The sequence below is a fragment of the Pavona decussata genome, unplaced genomic scaffold (assembly GCF_977016875.1).
Source record: "Pavona decussata unplaced genomic scaffold, jaPavDecu1.1 SCAFFOLD_58, whole genome shotgun sequence".
Taxonomy (NCBI): domain Eukaryota; kingdom Metazoa; phylum Cnidaria; class Anthozoa; order Scleractinia; family Agariciidae; genus Pavona; species Pavona decussata.
Window position 1 is genome coordinate 5,885,833 of NW_028145480.1, and position 13,793 is coordinate 5,899,625.

The window sequence follows — 13,793 nt, forward strand, 5'->3', positions numbered from 1 at the left end:
CTCAGATAATTTAAATATTCCTCATCATCCAAGAGAGAAACATTCATTTTCCACATGCCAGGTCCTTTTGCCTCTCCAATTTGACCAAGGATTAAACTAATTGCCGCATGGTCCGTTCTTATCGCAGGGATAATGTCCGTAGAATTGACGAAATCACACAGATTATTAGAAATAAGCCAAAAATCCAGACGACATAATATAGTAGGTGATTTTTGACTCCAAGTATAGCTTCTTGTTTCAGGATTTTTGACTCTCCAGATATCAACCAAATCCAATTCATTTTGCACACATTCTATGCTATTCACAACCGATTTCCTTGGTATCATTATTCCACCTCGTTTATCTAGATTTGGGTTTAAAGGGCAGTTAAAATCTCCACCTAAAATTATATTCTCCTCAGAATCTAAGTTTTCAATCTAAAGCAAAGTATGCAACTTCCTGAAGAATTGGACAGATTCTTTATCTTTGTTTGGTGCATAAATATTGACGAGTACATACACTTTGTCGTCAACTTTAATTTTAGAAATAATAAAACGCCCGAGGGGATCGGGAATTGTGTGAAGCACTGAACAATTTGCCTTGTTGTTGATCAGTATTGCAGTTCCACATGAATTTGGGCTACCGTCTGAAAAAAGCATTTTTCCGCCCCATTCATTTTTCCATTTTATTTCTGTTGTTTTGTTTGAGTGCGTTTCTTGTAAAAAAATCACATCTGCGCTCTTTCTGCGACACCAGGTGAAAATTGTACGTCTTTTTTTGAAGTTGCTAATTCCCCTTACATTCAGAGACATTATTTTTAAAGTAGCTGACATGTTCTACCTGCGTAAACAATGAATTCCATATATAAGAACTGAAATTCCGAATAAACAGCTGAGGGTTGAAGGACTTACGAACTTCCGTAAAAAATATATTCCTGATTGTTTTGAAGTAAATACAAAAGAAATCATTCTTCGCTTAATACTCAAGAGTGTGAACTTTGCAAACAAACATCCCACTAAACTAAGACTGACTAAAATACAACCGCAAATGACATATAAAGGAACACACACATTACTCCTCTCTAAGAATGCAAGATGGAATAATATAAACTCCATCCAACATTCAGAACTCCGTCGAACTTGTTAGCCCCTTATTCCAATTGAAACACTTTAGGCCCGCCAAATCATTTTATGTAAACATTAGAAATCGCAACCGATAGAGCGCAATCAAAAGCGCATTCTCTAGCCAAACGGAAATTTACATTGGGACAAATTTACCATTTATATAGAGCTTGTCCGGTTCTGCTTTGCTAAAAGATGCCTTCATACCGTTCTTTTTGGCCTCCTTTAACTTCTTGATTTGTTTACGTCGGCGCTCAATAATCTCCTGAGGATAATCTTCCAGAACTTTAATCTCGGAATCTTGCAGGTGAAAAGAAGCTCTCAATACCATCTCGCGATCCTGGTAGCGGAGAAATCTTGCTAGGTTTCCCCAGACGATGTACTCTCTGCAATTCTATCTTCTTTTCTGGGTTTTCAAGTCCAAGGCCATTCTCCAGAAATTCAAATAAAATGTTACATGTGGTAATCGCTTCGCTGCCTTCTTGATTACTCTTTGTTTCCCTTTCAGCCAGACCAAAGAATTTCAAATTTTCTCTACGACTGTAGGCTTCTGCATAGAGTTGCTGCGTATGCAGGTCTTCTTTAGCTGTTTGAGAAACTTTATTTGCAATTTTAAGCCTTCCAATTCTGTATTCATCCATTGTAAACCGTCATCCATCTCCTTCAGATTCTTCTCAGTAACACGTGCGCCATCTTTCAGCTTCGATATGTCGCTTTCCACTATAGTCATCTTTGCACAAAGATTGTTTAAGGTGGTTTCAATGCTGTCTAGCTTATTCAGCTTAACTAGTATTTCGTCGAGCTTCTCTGTCCACTTCTCCGACATATTTACGGCAAGCGGTGATTCGGGCGCTCCTTCAAAAACTTCTTGGACTTCACCTTCGTGTTCAGCGTGCGTCGAGTTCTTGAGTCGCTTATCTAACGGAGAGCTTGATTCCGACCCGCTAGAATCACTTCGTTGGGTTAATGTACGTTTTTGAGTAACAGATTTCGTTGGTAGCTTTAGAGTGACAGCAATATCATCCATAGACGGGCAACATTTAGTTTACAATCAGCTAACAAGTGCGGAGCTCTTACGGACACGTCTGTTCAGCCATCTTGTCCGTGCCCAATCCTCCCGTTTTCCACTCTCCATGCGCAGTATGAACAGCCGGAACAAGCTGTAGTGGCTTGTGCCAATACTGAAAGGTGATTTCACTTTAAGTTTCACTGCAGAGTTAATTCACTGATTCACCACTTGTATAATTAGTGCTGTGTGGTACAAAATTCATTGTACCCTTCACATTCTCATTGCCGCGAATTACCATCATTATCAACCACGACTTGATCCTGTCTGGCCTCGTAGCTCACTTGGTAGCGCAACCTTTGGTCTAATCCGGAGGGTGTTGGTTTGATTTCTTCGACACCGAGGTCCAATAATTTTCTCTTTTTCATTTCTATTCATTAAATCGCTCAAGAGCCTATATTTTGACCTATGTGTCTCCCTTTAACGAATCAAGTTTGACCGCTGTGAATTCCAGCTTGGTATATATAAATATCTTTTGTATTCTAACCGGCAATAAATTTGCTAAAATGTTGTATCCACATTAAGTAGAGACATGAGTCATCAGATCAATAAAATCCTTTAAGTTCGTATAGCCGTTTGGAATGAGTGTTATTATTCCCCTTCTCTGAGTAGAAAGTGATCACTTTGTAAAGGCTTGTAGCCAGCCTTTCGATTCCAAAGAAGATCAAAGAATCTCCCAATTTTTTTTGGGGGGGGAACTCTATCCTTCCCTGGGCCCAGTAGTTCGAAAGCCGATAAGCGCTTATCCACGATTAAAAGTTAACCGAGGTTTTGATCTCGCTCATTAAAAATGATTTTGAGAGCAAATTTCAAGCTAATGATTAAGAAACGCTTACTGTTCAAAACTAATGGACAAAAATCTTTAAGAAGATTCTTTACTTATTAATAATTAAACTCGAATCAGAGTTCACGATCCAAGATTAGCTTAATCGGGTTTTGAAGAACTGGGCCCTATTCAAGCTCTTTGCATCTAAGTTTGTATTTATCAACAGAGTTCGTATGGGAATTTCGCCACCGTAAAGAGATCTGAACACTGACGTGTCGCTCTCACGCTCTGGTGTCTTCGTCAGAAACTCAGAGCGAAGCGTCATTTTTTCAAATTGCTTCACGGAGGCCGAATTACCTTACGAACACAACACTCCTATCTCTCTATTGCAAGCAAGCATGGAAATCGAACGACAGCTTCCGAGTTTGTAGAGGAAACAAGAAAAATACAATTTTCCCTTGTGTAAAATATCACTGTTGCAAATTTCTTGAAGCTCCTTTTGAAGAGTAATTTCTATATTTTTGAATGTTTTATAGTTTTAGTTTACCAGTCCCACTTTTATTAGCTCCCATGGTTGTTTATTATCTGTGACCTCCTAATCGCTGTATTTTTCAAGCGGTATGTATCGGCGGATAGTACAACGTGAAAAAATTGTTATGGTTCTCATTCCCGAATAAGGTATTATTAAATTTCCACAGACAAGGTCCCCTTTTGAGTTCGCTTTTAATTTGAATACTTAGTGGAATTGACCCATTGACCCATGGTCGGGTGATATCGATACACGGATCTCTGACATTAACATATATCGAACATTTACTCACAGAAAAATGGCTTCGTTCGTTCTACGTTTTGATTGAATTATCTTGATCACCATAATAATTTGGTCCAAAATGTTTTTGATCATAAGAAGCCTTATTTTTTTGTAACTATATCTCTTCCTCGAGGGTCCGTTTCGATACTACGAGAGTGGAATGCTGAATTGTGATTTAATAGAATACAGACTTTTGGGTATGCTGTCCCACGTGAATAAATTATTGACCCCCACCTCCCCATTCCGAAGCCAATCTTTCTTCTTATTTACTAAAACAAAAGATTGTTGCTCTTCGTAATTTCAAATAGGAATAAACGAGTGATAATTATGTCAACACAGGGGCCCTCCTAAGTTAACATGTATCCTAAGTATTGTTTCTGAACAATATTCTGTTGTTATTCCAAGAATAGGCTATTGTTAAATACTCAAGATACATCTTAACTTACGAGTGCTTTATGAATCCGGTCCAAGAAACCCAAAACCTTAAAACCTAAGAAGTGGAAACCTAACATCCCTTTGGTTTCAAGGCCTTAGGTTTCCAGGTCTTATGCTTCCAGGTCTTAGGTTTCTAGGACTTTGGACTTCCGGGTCTTTGGGTCTTAAGTCTTAATTTCCTATGCATGGCAGTTTCTAACCGTGGTTTCGAATGCAATGCAGTGAGAACATCTCCGGTTTGGATTTTTACGTCGATTAAATAAGGTAAGAACTTAGCTGTAATGTGCTTTTGGACCCAATTACACTTGAGTCTCTAAGTGGGCCAAACTTCAAGATCTGATTGTCAGTTTTTGAGTGGTTGTATTTTTGGTTGTCCTAGTTTGTTGAAACCTTTACCAATGTTTTCCAAACGTTTTTTGCCAACTTAAATAATGAGCCAGAAACTTGACAAAAGCAAACTGTCTCAAAATTTTAATCGTTCGGCAGTGTTTTGCTCTGTCGCAAAGCGAAAATGAAGAGAAAAAACCTTAGCAGTTTAGATAAATGTATACCAAACCGTTTTCTCCATTAAAATTATAAGAAAACTGTTCTATATGGCGAAATAGAGTGGACTGCTGCAAGCGGGAACAACACTTAAGCATCAGCCTCGACTTTGCCTCAGTCAAATTGCGGTAAACGGATGCAGTTTCACCACAGCAAAACCCTGTCTGAAAACTTCTGGAAATTTTTGTCTTATCCACAAAATTGGCGTAAAAATCTAAGAAGATTAAAGTTATAGACACAGGGAATCTCCTCACCTGTGGAATAAACCAAGAAGACACGAGATATAAAAGGAAAGTAAAATAATGTAATGTTAGTCCTTAATCCAGAACGAGTTTGGTCACTTTCCGGTTCGTTCACATGCACATTTTTTTCTGTGTAAACATATATCTGTTGTCAAGCGATGCTGCTTTGTGCATTAGATGGAAATTAACGCGATTTATTAAAAACATTCCGCTGGTAATGTTCAGATGTCAACCTCAAACTTAACGACAGATAATGCAAAGAATAAATCCAATAACAAAAAATTGAAGCTGTGAAGAGTGGGAACACAACTAGAGTTTTTAGACGTAACCGCAATTTCGTATGCGTGTTCTTATCCAAGCGACAACAGCATTGACGTCATCGTATCTTCATGGATGTAACGGGGTGGATTGGTTGCTTTAGGCGCATTCAGTTCATGTTTTTACCTTTGTTTTATTGAAAAGGACCTATCTTAGCACTATTTTTCTATTTCACCGCTTTTAACCAAACCAGCATACGTACCGAAAATCTTGCCAGACCATTAGACATTTATGACAAACAAAGTAACATTAGATAATGTTTTCGCTTTTGTAGTCCACAGAATTGGATCTTTAAGTTCCAAAATACAGCTTAAAAAATTATTTCACAGGAGAGCCGAACTTTATCGCGCCCATTAATTTACCACAACGACAAAATATCTGGGGAAAACTCCTTTAATAATAAGTACAAGCGATGTATTAGTCAACAAACTCTCGAGAACCTCTAGACGTGTTAACAACATCAAGCCGGGAGTGAGTAATAATCCTTATACCTTTGGAAATTAGTCCAATTACATCAGTAAAACCTCTGCAGAACTATTTAGTTTTCTTCAAGAAATTGGACGTACGTTGCAAGTTCATTTTTCTGCGTCCAGTACGTTTTCGACAGTTTTTGGTTAAATTTGGTGTGGGTGTTTACAGATTTTTTGATCTGACACCAAAATAGTGTCTTCGATTTTTTTCCGTTTATTTATAAAACATTATAAGCCGTCGAAGGAATAATTGAATCAAATAGGAGAAAGATCCTCGCAGTTAGTACGCAACTTAGGCAGTTGCAAAAAGAACCTGAAAAAAATTCCGGCTTGAACGTTCAAGCCTGAATTTTTTTTCAGGCTTTCTTTTCGCTAACTGCTTAAGTTGCGCAGGCCCGTAGGAAGGCTAAAACAACTGGGGGGGGGGGGGGGGGGTGAGTTGGTGGAACAAAACTACCCCGCCCCGTCACTTTTAAAAAACACAGACCAATTAGGGATTTTAAGATGCAACGAGAACATTAAAAAAACAGTAGATTTATTAAGTGAAACAACAACGTTGCACCTGCATCACACTTTTTGGTACATTTCTTTGACGTTTCTTTTACGCTGACTACCACGTTAAATTGACGTGGAGGCATGGTGGTGTAGTGGTTAGGGTTTCGGACTTTCGATCGGACGGTCGGAGGATCTGAGGGTCGTTGGTTCGAGGCTAGGTTGGTCTCTTCGTTGCTGTGTTGTTTCCTTAGACAATAACCCCGGCTCCTCATTTTCTCTCTTCGCCCAGTATGTCGCCGATACCCATTTATACACCCGGGGGGTAACCCTAAGATGGACTAGCATCCCATCCAGGGGGGAGTAGCAATACTCTTAGTTGCTTCATGCTACAGAAACCGGGCTAAGCTCCGGCCGTGTGGGCCATCTAGGCTCTTGTGCGACTTTACCTTTACCTACCACGTCAAATTTTCTAAGTAATTTCACGTTTGAAGGAGGACGCAAACAAACAACGACAAATTTTTCTTACTACTTTTAAATTTGGGATCGAGCAGTAAGAATCCAACTGTAGGAGACTTTCTTTTTCTGTGGCTCTTGAGAGGACATTGCTATCAGTGAGCGGACGTTTTAGAAAACAAGTAGTTTATTTCAACAGCTTTTATGGCTTGAGGTTGGTTGATTTCGATCCATTTTAGTTCTTATTTCTGATCCAAGGTAGGAGTGCCTTTGTTGCCGTTGTACATAAAAAAAACTGTTAGCGAAGGGAACTGATTATTAAAGTTTGTAAAAAGGCACGTGCAGCGTCAGAATTCAAGACTGATTGACGCACATTAATTTGTTGGCCGTCGATAAAACCAGGAACATGAAACATTCCGGAACATCCCGGAACACGAAAAAAAAAATAACAAAAAATTAAGATACAAAAAAAAAACATAAAATAAAATAAAAGGAAGAAATGAAAAAAAAAGAAGTGTGTGTATATTTATATAAAATGAAATTACATTGTATCCGAAAGAAATTCACATAAAAAGAAGTACGGAGTAGGTGGGACGGTAGGATAAATGGGGTGTTGTAACTGACCACACTGAATGAAGGAGCAATTTGGGTTATGAGGAACTTAGGGAGCCTCCCACTTAAACTTAAATGATTGAAATTAAATGTTGACTTAAAGACGACGTTTACATATAGAGCAAAATTTCGCAATATGAATTATCAGGTAAGGTCTTCATTAGAAGAGATGTTTTAAGCTTGTTTTAAAGTGTTTAACAATCCTTTAAGCTTAATATCTCCGAGTCAGCGCTTTTATATTTAAATTAATTCCTAATACGTAATACCTTCGTAATGAAAAACGACCCTCACGGTAAATTGAAAAGAAGATATTAAAACTTTCCATGCATGACGCACATAAAAACAACGTCTTCTATAAATTTGTGATTAACAAGGATAAGTCCTGTTTAAATTTAAGAGCACTTTTGACCGCGCAAGCCTTTTTAGTGTGAAGTAGTGCATATATTTTGACCGCTTCTTGCCGAAAAGGGTGAGTTTGGTCTGGAAATGAATATAGTTTTTACGAGTAAAATGGAGTTGGAAGGCCTAACGAAGTCCTACTCACATGTTTGACATATTCATATCGGTCTTTGAAGCAATTTAGCTTCCTGTATGTTTGTAGCGGGTTAACATGATCATTTGGGTCATTTGGTCGTGTCTGAAATAGGTTAGGAAAAATCACATATTTTGGTCTGAAATTAGGCAAGAGTTTCAAGAAGCGCGCTACTCCCGGTGGCAAGAAGTAGGTGTAGCCATTATTATCATTTGTCAGTAAAATACGCCTGACTGTCTCTGTGTCTTTACCATAAGCGAACTGCCTTTACGGCTAAAGAAAATACGCTACTTTGGCTGGTTTGGAGCTACAAAACTCTTTTCCATATGCATTTTTACCAAACAATTGGTTTTGGAAACAGGGATTTGGCACAAAATGAAAGGAGAAAATACGATAGAGAAACGCCTGAGGGTGTTCCGTGCTCATTCCTGTATTCCAGTCGAGCTGGAACTGCATCATCCATTTCTGGCGCAGCGGATGATAAACACGTGCTGCAAATGGCAGGAAAGTACTTGCGCCTTCATTCAGTGTGGTCACTTACAACGCCCCATTTATCCTACTGTCCCACCTACTCCGTACTTCTTCTTATATGGATTTCTTTCGGATACAATGTAATTTCATTTTATGTAAATATACACACCCTTTTTTTTTTCATTTTTTCCTTTGTTTTTATTTTATTTCATTATTTTTTGTATCTTAAATTTTTATTTGGTATCTTAAATTTTTATTATTATTTTTTTTCGTGTTCCGGAATGTTCCATGTTCCGAGTTTGTTTTAATTTTATATTTTTTGGCACATTGTTTTTTAACTTCCAAAAATTCTGGGGGGGTTCAAGCTCCCCTGCTACGATCCTATTGCGTACTAGTTAACTGCGACGATCTTTCTTCTATTTGATTTTCATCCGCAGTTCAAAATATTTATGCATATATTTACATTCATGATGAGATGAATCTCTTTCAAACTTCAAATTTTAACTGCGTTAACTACAGAAACAAAGCCAGATACCAAAATTACCAGACGACGGTTTTTGAGAGAACTGAATGTGTTACGAATTTGGCACCAGCTGCAGAGAGTGATAATTCTCGACTGGAGCGGAACTCGCTACAACGAAGTAATCTATTTAGTATGCGTTCAGAATTAGTCATTATCAATCTTTCAGAAAATATATCGTTTGACAGGGTTTTTATCCTGATACCTTGAGATGGTTTGGCTGATTCAGTTGGTTGAGCTAGTGAAGTTTGGTCAGGTGGTTCAGAGGATTCATTTAGATCAGTTGATCGATTCCGCTGGTCCAGTATGTTTGGCTAGTTCAGTAGGTTCATCTGAGTCAGTTATTTCAGTTGGTTCAGCTGGTTTTTTTAGTTCATTTCCTTATAGCTAATCCGTTAAGCTGGTTTGATTCACCTGGGTCAGTCATTTGACCCAGTTCAGCTAGTTTTGTTGGTTCATTTTAGTTGGTTCAACTGCCTGATTTGGTTTAAAGGGAACCAACTTAACTAGCTTCACAAACTTGGCTAGCTCAACCAATTGGACCAGTTCGTCCAGTTAATTAAACTTAATTGACTTAACTAGCTGCTCCGAACTAACTGAACCTGAGCTCAACAAACTTAATCAGCTAATGCAACTGAGCCAACTCAGTGAACCAGCTGGGCCAACTGGATGAATGGAAGCGGCTGAACTAACTAAACCAACTGAATTAATCGAACCAGCAAAACCAATTGAACGATCGAGCTGAAGCAACGTAAAAGCAATTGGATCAATGGGACCAACTGAACCAGCTGAACAAGCTAAACCTGGTGATACAACTTAACCTACTTAACAAGCTAAACTAACTGAATCATCCGAACAAACTGAACCTGAGCTGAACCAGCTCAATCAGCAAAACCAATCGATCCAACTCAATCAGCTGAAACGACTGAATCAGCTAATGCAGTTAAACCAACTTACTTAATTAGCTGAACAAGCTGGATCAGTGTAAGCAAATGAACAACCTAAACCTAGCTGAACCAGTATAACATAATATGGAAAAATTGCGGACATGAAGGGGTGGAGTTAATTTTTAGAACTTTCTTGACTTGCCAATCATACAAAGGCAAGTCGCGCTCGTCATTGACTGGGCTTCATAGTGTCACACCAATGGCGGCCAAAAGTACACGAAGAAACTAGGCATTTAGAATTCAATAATGATTCAGCCTGTTTGAAGGAACTCCAGCATTACTCAAGATAGAAGGGAATATGTCCGCATTAAAGTTACGTCTGTAGAACAAAATTACACATCTGTTACACATATTCTAGGCTAGCCACTCTAAATTTCCCCAATATTTTGCATATCGAGCTAAATTTCGAGTTACAGTCCACCCAAGCCTGGGAAACAAAAGATGTGGCTGCTAAGCGTATTTGAAAGACAAATATGGCTGACAGTGGCGAGCAGAAGAGCCTCGAGATCAAAATTTCTTTACTGGATGGTCGCTTCTTTAATTCCTACCACACTTATATATGTTCCAAAACCGTAAAAATTATTTATCTCAAAGGATTTTGGTTAGTTGTGACTTGCATTAATCAGAAAGGGGAAAATAGATGCAACTTTTTGCAGAAGTCGCCAACTATCCCAAGAAATCGGGCGAAAAATTACCGTAATTGTTTTAAGTTAATGCTTATGCCGTCCATTCTTTTATTCTGAGTCGTCATGCTATTACGCGTAAAACCGTGATCAATATATATTTTTGACGTCCTAAGACAACTGAACAGTTTAACTGGAGAAGATGCAACTTTGCGTAATTTTCAATGGATGTAGAGATGAGAATAAATTGTTTGTTTTATCCTATACAGGCTTTTACTAAAGCGGTCATTTTTTTATGCCATTGCTCAACTCCTCTTCCTTCTCGTGCGCCTGCATGTCCAAAAATTCTCCACATTTCCGCAACGCACCAGAACCAGTGAATTTACTGAACCAGCAAAACCAACTAAACAAACCATCTCCACCAACTGGACTATCAAGTTGAAGAATCTAAACCAACGGGGAAAATGGATCAACTCAACCAGTTAAACCAATTCAAGTAAAAATACTAGAAAAGATAAAGCAACTGACACAACTAAACAAACCGAACAAACTGACATAATTAAACCAACTGATCCAGCTAAGGTACTTCAACCAGCTCGCCCAACTGATCCAGGTAAACCAACAGAATAAGCTGAATGATGGATCAGAGAATTATTTCTGCAATGTAAGGTGAGCAAATATATTTCCTATTGAGCGTTAGCCTTAGTTACAGGAAATGGGAAGACTGTATAAGACAAAGAAAAAAATCTTTAACCAGACTGGGCGGGATTAGACTGTTCACAGTCCCCCTATTTTTCCGTGGGATTCTCAAGACTGGTGCGCTTCGATGGAGCTGCCGCCATCTTGGTTTGTAAAAGCGAGCGCGCTCTGGGGAGAGTGTCTAAACGAATAGGGGGACTGTGAACAGTCTAGGGCGGGATCCAAACGCCGATCTCCGAGTTGGGTCAACCACTCCACAGACTGAGCTACATGGGTAATTGCTTTACCATACACTGCAGAGTTGATTCTCTGATTCATCAGTTGTGTCATTAGTTCTAGTGGCACAACATTCATTGTACCCTTAACATTTTCATTGCCGCAATAACCACCATGATCACCCACGACTTACTCCCGTATGGCCTCGTACCTTCGTTGGTTAACAAGCAAGGCTTTCTGGTGTCCAAACAAATGTCAACACGATGGTACTCCATATTTGGAGTCCCATATCCCATTCGTGAGATTTAAAATGTGGTTATGGTTGTAACGGCATCGTAAGCCAATCTCCGGACTCTGTGATTAATTTTATTTTATTTTAGCAATGAGGTTAAAAGGGGGTTGACAGGCTAAACATGACTCCCGCTGTTTCGTGTTGTAATAGGTCTTTGACCCTTAGAGTTTAGCTTTAACAAGTATGTCTTTTAGAGATTTTCCTCTTCTATAGGAGATGAGAGGTGGTTCTCTGTACATTTCTCTTAGCAGTGGTTGATTTTCGATTAAATGCCACTTGCTGATTAAAATATTTTTAAGGTTAGGCACTGATGGCTTGTACTGTGTGACAAAAGGCATTAATCCGTTTTGCACTTTTTGCGGTTTTGTATAATTTTATAATTTTTTTTATAATTGTGTATGACGACAAAAAACTAAAGGAAACAACAAACAAGAAACTCTCCCCTTCATAAAAAAAAACAACTGTTATTCATTCAGCCAGCTAAATCAACACAATTTTTTCAGTTGTTTCATCATCTGCTTCCTGTTCTCGGTGATAGTTTGCGATGGCTAACTATCAAAGTTGATAGAAACCTAGAGCAAGCAGTCTAATGGTTTTAGTATAACCTGGATTATAACTATCTACTCAACAAAGAAAATCAGTAAAAATTAGTTGGTTTCTAACTAGTCGGTGTGTGAGCTCGTTCTTTCTTTCGTTCTTTCTTTTTTCCTTTTTTTAATTAATTATTTATTTATTTATTTATTAACTTATTTATGTATTTACTTTATATAATTTTTACGCGTGGATAGACCGGATAGACCAGGATAGACCGCTCTTGTGTAGTCATTAGGGATACAATCTGCTTTCTAATCTGGTGCTAAAGGCTGGTTTCCATATGATCGCGGATCGCAGATCGCAGATCGCAGATCGCAGATCGCAATAAGGTCTGCGATCGTGATCGCAGAAGATAGAACCATGTTCCATCTAAAGGCTGGTTTCCATATGATCGCGGATCGTAGATCGCAATAAGGTCTGCGATCGTCTGCGATCATATGGAAACTACTTCTGCGATCGTCTGCGATCCTGCGATCGTGATCGCAGACGATCGCAGAAGATAGAACCATGTTCTATCTCCTGCGATCGTCTGCGATCAATTGCGATTGTTTGCGATCTGCGATCTGCGATCTGCAATCCGCGATCATATGGAAACCAGCCTTTAGATAGAACATGGTTCTATCTTCTGCGATCACGATCGCAGAAGTAGTTTCCATATGATCGCAGACGATCCCAGACCTTATTGCGATCTGCGATCTGCGATCATATGGAAACCAGCCTTAAACCGAAGCTAATGAGCTTGCGTCCTTGAAATTTTGAATTTTAAATAGCAATATTCCGGAAAATCGAAAAGGTCTTTTCCCAAAACTTAATCTCGGTTTTAGGAGATAGAAATCATTTCAGTGACTTTTAGTGTTGTACAAGTGTATGCTAATATTCTTTGTAAAATATTGACTAAGGTATTTAGGAACAAGATTATGTAAGTAATTTACAATTTTAAATACACATTTATGAATTTAAATTCTCTCAGCCTAAAATCTTACTAGCCTCACTAGAGCTGTCTCGTCGGATAATACGTGCTGCTCGGTTCTGCAGACGCTGTAAGTTATCCCTGCGTGTAACTGAGGGTTCACCCCACGTAGTGTCTACCTACATAACTCTACTTAACTTAGGAGTGGTAAGATTATGCAACTGTGCACATATTTGGATGCCTCAAGCGTGAGACACAATCTAATTCGGGCAAATAAATTGTTCATCTTACTGCATAATTAATATTACATCGACATGCTCCTTCCAATCAGATGTTCACCTAACATAACCTCCAAGTAATTACTTCTCAATATTTCTCCCTTGTAACTGGATGGTAAAATTTTCAGCACTTTCAAGCTTCGATTTTGTTCCAAATAGCATGCCTTTAGTCTTGCTTTGATTCAACACTAGCCGATTTAGATCATCTTGCAAGACAATAGTTACTTCCTTACAGCCAGAACCACTAAAATAAAAAACCGTGCCATCCACATACACACTAATTTTGGAAGTGGGGTAGACATTGGGGAGATCATTTATATAAAGTGTATAACACAAGAGTAGGGGGCCTAGTAACGAGCCTTGAGGCAAGCCAAAAGATAAGGATAAGAACAACTGAAGT